At 35.2% G+C, this 6,089-nt stretch overlaps 1 non-coding gene across 1 annotated transcript; it reads right to left on the reverse strand.

Moving 5' to 3' along the window:
- Positions 1 to 437: 437 nt before the first annotated feature.
- On the reverse strand, positions 438 to 544 carry LOC122099277. The gene has a single exon (XR_006145897.1). It is a non-coding gene; the product is annotated as a U6 spliceosomal RNA (small nuclear RNA).
- Between the last annotated feature and the right edge of the window lie 5,545 nt (positions 545 to 6,089).

The following is a 6,089-nucleotide window of genomic DNA, read 5'->3' on the forward strand; positions in this document are numbered from 1 at the left end:
AAGGGAAACCATGGGACCTATGTTTCTTTGGACTTGGCTTACTTCACTTAATAAATTTTTTTCGAAGTCTTTCCAATTCTTAACAAATTGGGCAATGTCATTCTTTCTGATGGAGGCGTAGAATTTCATTGTGTATATATACCACATTTTCATGATCCATTCATCTTCTGTGGGCCATCGGGGTGGGCTACATATCTTAGCTATTGTAAATAATGCTGCAGTAAACATATTTGTGCTGGTAGTTTTAGTATGGTCTTCTTTGTGATCATTTGGGTAAATCCCCAAACGTGTGATTGCTGGGTCATAGGGGAGCTTTATATGGAGTCTTTTGATGAGCCTCCATACTGCTTTCCAAAGTGGTTGAACAAGTTAACACTCCCACCAAGAATCAAGTAAGGTTCCCTTGTGGCCACATCCTCTCCAGCATCTTTAGTTGTAAAAATATGGAATGATTCAAGAATTTGCATGTCAACCTTGCACAAGGGCCATGTCAATCTTCTCTGTATTGTTCCAATTTTAGTGTATGTGCTGCTGAACTGAGCACAGAGCATTTTTTATATATAAAGTGTAATTGATTTTCTTAAACTAGACAATTCAAAGAAAAGTAAGTTTTGAAGACTTCTCGTGAAATTTTAGAACCATGTACCTCTTACATAAGCACACATTTAAGAATAGTCAAGATTGACATGTCAAAACAAAATAATCCCAGATATTGTTGTTCAAGAGATGTGTAGGATCGGGGGGTGGGGGGAATTGGGTTGGGGGGCAGAGGAAGGCTGGGAAGGGATGTGAAGGGTAAACAAAGGAGGAGGCTGCAATGCTTGATAAGAAATGTACTCATTATCTTGCCCATGTAATTGTAACCCCTATGTACAGTATGTTCACAAAAAATAAAAATAAAAAAAGAGATGTGTAGGAGGACGAATTCAATTATTCTGTATAAGGCACCTGTCATAATGAACACTTCGGCAAGTATTAAGGTTTGTTAAAAGTTTTAATGTTTTAAATATATTTAATTTTGGGAATTTGCTTATATAGGCCAAAATTATGACTGTTTGTCAGGTCATACAACTTTTCTATAAATATTTAAGATTTATGGTAGCAGACATATGCTACTAAAAAGTACATTTCAGAGTTTATAGAAACATTACTAATGAGATGTTGCAAAGTCTTAGTGTAAAGAAGCAGAGTGAAGAGTTAAGACTTTGTTAACTGCACAGTTTCTCTTAAAACTTTAGGGCTTCCTTACTTTATATGTTATTGAGGAACAAATGATGATGTAAGCCATATACAAATGATGAGATGAGTCATAAAAAGCAATCTTAGTGGGTAACTTTAAAGACTACACATAGCCTATAAAACTCTTGTTGAACATCATAATCTTATTCAGTGTTAAATGTACAGGAACGTAAGAATAGTAAAATCAAATATGTAAGTATACTTCAAATACTGAAAACACTGGTAATTCTTTGATATTTTATTTTATTAATCATTAAGATTTAGTTATTGTGTTTCTTTATTTGTAGTATTGTTTCCCTTATAATATAATAAAACTTTTTGTTATTCATCATGAGGAGGTACTTTGAGAAGGTTACTGGGATGGCCAAACCATTTTTTATAGTTGCATGTGAATTTACAAAAAGCAAAATTAAGAACAAAATATTGATTAAAAAATTATCAAGTACAGTCAGAATCAGGAGGGATGATAAATGTCCACACTTAAAATCTTAGCCCTAGGCTGAAGCAGTGATATTACAGAGTTGAGGTCACAAAAGTGGGAGACTGTTTTGTTTTGTTTTTTACTTTGATTTTGTTGGCCATGGGGTTGAACTCTGGGGCCTGGTTGCTGTACCTCAGCTCAAGGCTAGTGCTACCACTTGAGCCACAGAACCAGTTCCGTTCTTTTCTACTTATGTGATGCTGAGGAATCAAACACAAGGCCTCATGCATGCAAGGCAGGCACTCTACAACAGCCACCATCTCAGCTTCTGATAGACTGGGTTTTAAAAATTCATCTAAACAACATTTGCTTTCTGCTTTGGGTTATATAATGAAATATATGAATATCTTTTCATAAATTTTGTGTATTGTTATACTAACCCCAGCCACTTTATTCTTTTCAAAGTCATGAAATATCTCTGAGAGTTTGCTAATGTGAAAATTGTTTTAGCATTTTTAATTACTTCTGAGTCATTTTTATTTTTTATTAAAATCATTTTATATTTTGGGTTGATGGATTATCATACATCAAATACTTTCAAATGTACATGTAGAGTCTAAAGATAACAGTATGTGTATTCTCATACAGCTCTTTTTTTATCTGTTATGCACTTTCAGTATTATGATATTTCTCCCTCTTTCACGCTCTCTCATGTCCTCTCTTTCTCTTTCAAGCTCCATGTCTGCTACATAGAATTTCTGCTGGTCTACTGTTATCCTTGAGGATCCACTGGCTTTTTTGGGAACATGATGGGGACTAACATTTTCCCTTGCATTCTTTAAGAATTATGAGTGACGTGATATTATTCTTTGACATTGTAAATGGCAAAACAACAGGTCTAGGAATTACTTTTCACGTTTACTACTATTACAAATTTTATCTCATAGGAATCATTTGGATGGATATGATATTTTAACTTGGGCTGGGAAGGTGGCTCAGTGGTAGAGCGCTTGCCTTGCATGCATGAGGCCCTGGGTTCGATTCCTCAGCAGCACATAAGCAAAAAGATAAAAAGCCAGAAGTGGCGCTGTGGCTCAAGTGGTAGAGCGCTAGCCTTGAGCTGAAGAGCTGAGGGACAGTTCCCAGGCCCAGAGTTCAGGCACCAAGACTGGACCCCCCCCCAAAAAAAGATATTTTAACCTGTGACCTAAAAGTTCTTTTTCTTTCACAAACAACCTTTGTCTTTGATTATCAGTTTGTAACTACATGTAATGAAAATAAAGCTCTCCTATGTAAAATAGACCGAAGTTGTTCACAGGGATGAAAAAGAAGGTAATGACGGAAGTGAGTACAATACAGCAAGGTCCTCAGAGCAGTTTATCATGAACACCTTGTGAGAATGACAATGTTCTGGGAACTACAGATTAAGTCACTGAACAAAGATATATATGCATATATATGTATATGTATATTTATTTATATATGCATATATGTGTGTATATGCTCTTATATTGTACACATATATGTTACTATACACACAAATTCACATATACATATACACATGTATACATGCACACATGGAGAAAGACACATAATTACAGCCAACACAAGTTTCATTAGTTGCTGAAAATGCGTTAGATGGAATGCTTGGAACAAAATATGTTCAAGATGTATTTGTCTCTAAGAGTTCTTTTACCACTCCTCTTATCTCTTAAAACTGGTAGGTTTTGACAGATTGGACTTGCAAAATGCAGTACACATGATAGCAAGTTACTCGGAAATGTCAGTATGTAAAGATCATATGTTGTCTCCCTGATCCCCACGGAATGCTTGCTCTTATACACACTCTCAACAACCAAAGTAACAGGAGAATATCATGGCAAAGAATAAAATTATAAGCCTTTAAATGGCATCCTTCTTTGAGCTCTTTTCCAACAGCCAGCATAAATTCCTAAGCAGATTAGTGAGTCCTCATAAAACTGGACTTCAGGTCAACAGGTAATCAACTTATGTGAAAAGTCCTATGAGACAAATGCTGACTGAGGTCTCGCTGATTTTCTGGCCAAGAAAATAAGAAAAGAAGAGATTATTTTTAATATATTAAAGTTTGAGAATAATTTGTAACCTGTCAATAAATGTGTAGAACACAACTAAACCAACTGACAAAAAAGGTGTCCATTTCATTTATATGCTCTTGGACTTGGTGAGTGATTTTACTTGTGTCTACACAAGGAGAATCAGCATAATTCAAGCCAGCATATTTTTATTTAATATACAAAGATAGGATTAAGGTTGACCCATTGTAATAATGAGAAAATAATAATGTAATAATTTAATAATAAGACACTTTATGAGAGAGTGGGTGTAGGGATGAGTTGAGGAGGTGTGAAGAGAAGGGATGGTAGGGGGAAAGAAAGGATGGCGTAAAAATGCTCAATAAGAAATGGACTCATGCCAGATGCCGGTGGCTCATGCCTGTAACCCTAGCTACTCAGGAGGCTGAGGTCTGAGGATTTTGGTTCAAAACCAGCCAGGGAAAGAAAGTCCGTGAAACTCTTTTTCCAGAAAACCGGAAGTGGCGTTGTAGCTCAAGTGGTAGAGCGATAGCCTTGAGCTGAATAGCTGAGGGACAGTGCTCAGGCCTAGAGTTCAAGCCCATGACCAATAATAAAGAAAAAAATTGTACTCATTACCTTACTTATGTAACTGTAAACCCTCTGTACAGTATCTTTACAATATAAATTTAAATATATATATTAAAAAGATACAAGGAAAACTTTTGTACTTATAGGAAGTTGTATTTGTCATCAATATCAGCAAGGTATTGGTTTTAGGACCACAGGCATATTAAAACATCAGATACTCAACTACTCTACATGAACACAGTATATTATTTACATTAGAATCTGTCCACAACCTAGTGCAGTGTAATTGCTATGAAAATTTGTACAACATTCTATGTTTGTAATAAAAAATCCAAGTATATGCACTGTCAACAGATACAAATTTTTTCAGATAATTTTTGTCTGCATTTTGTGGATGGAATTGGGAGCACAAATTTCATCATCAAGACTGGTCTGCAAAATGTAACAAAAAGCTAACACAGCATCATTGAATAGTACTGAACTCCAAGGAGAAGTACTTGGATTGAGACATTATAAGAAAGTGTTAGCATGCAAGTACTTTTTAGAAATACATCTGCTAGATTTCTCATGGAGAGCTTTCATAACACTTTGTGAAACACAAGCCAGAACCTCACTGAAGAGTAAATGGTTTTCCATCACCTTTCTGTCATGCTCAGTCATTATCAATCAACATATAGCTAATCTTGAATAATCCTTTAATGAGAAAATGTTGATGGAGTGTTTATATGCAGACAACCTCGGAAGGCTAAATTTTTCCAATTAGGATAGTCTGTATTCTATGATCCAGCAGAGAGAAAACTAGGTAAGCATACATTTACAACCTTCTGAATAATTCTGATTCTGCCCATATCAGTTATCTATCCATACCTGTGCCCGAGTGAGAGGATTTTAAATGACTTTAGTGTTTTAAAATTTAAATTTAAATGTGGAATGAAATTAGTTCCAATGCATTACCTTAAGATATTTAGAAACAACTAAAGGTCTATAAGATTTTTTTAATTTGAAGTGAAGGGATATTGGAATTTGGTTCTCTATAGTTTAAGCAATTTGCAAAAAGAATTGGCAAAGTAAAATTTACATTTGCAGCAGACTTGGCACTTATTAAATTTTGTATATTGAAAAGAGCATAAGCCTCAACAATATGTCAATGCTATCCTGTTATTTATCTCTAAATGTTTATGCTTCTGGTCTCTTAAAACCAATTTTTTAAATCTTTAGCTAGTTGTGCAAAGGGGTTTCACTCCATCATGTCAGTGTGGAATAGAGTGTATGTACATTTCATTGTAAAACACATTGGATCATTGTTAATCTTTCCACTTTTTTTCCTTCCCTTTCCCCAACCCCACCTATCCCTTCAAGTTTCCTACTTATATTCTCACATATGTACGTTGAGTGATCTGATTATATTAGTCCAACATTTCCCTCTCCATTCTTCTGTCCTACTCCCTTTAAGCCCAGTTCCTTATTTAAGACTTATTTCAACTTCATGGTATTTTGTAAAATATCTCTTCCTTTGGCATTTGGCTTTGGGCTTGCCACATCCTCACTTCCATGTTTGACCTACATAAATGAGGCTATTTCTCCACATTTCCAAGCTGTGAATGGCTGAGATAGGTCTCTTTACTATTCACCTTCTGTCCTAAATTTAGAATTGGACCTTCAGGGCCATCAAATAGAGCTTTTTTATTTTCTACACACTGAAGATGGAAGGAAAATAATTTCCATGCTCTCAATATTATGCTATCCATCATGAATGTCCATCACTTATCACTTCAACAGTCTAA

Source organism: Dipodomys spectabilis, unplaced genomic scaffold, assembly GCF_019054845.1.
Source record: "Dipodomys spectabilis isolate Male_0828 unplaced genomic scaffold, ASM1905484v1 ptg000507l, whole genome shotgun sequence".
Taxonomy (NCBI): Eukaryota; Metazoa; Chordata; class Mammalia; order Rodentia; family Heteromyidae; genus Dipodomys; species Dipodomys spectabilis.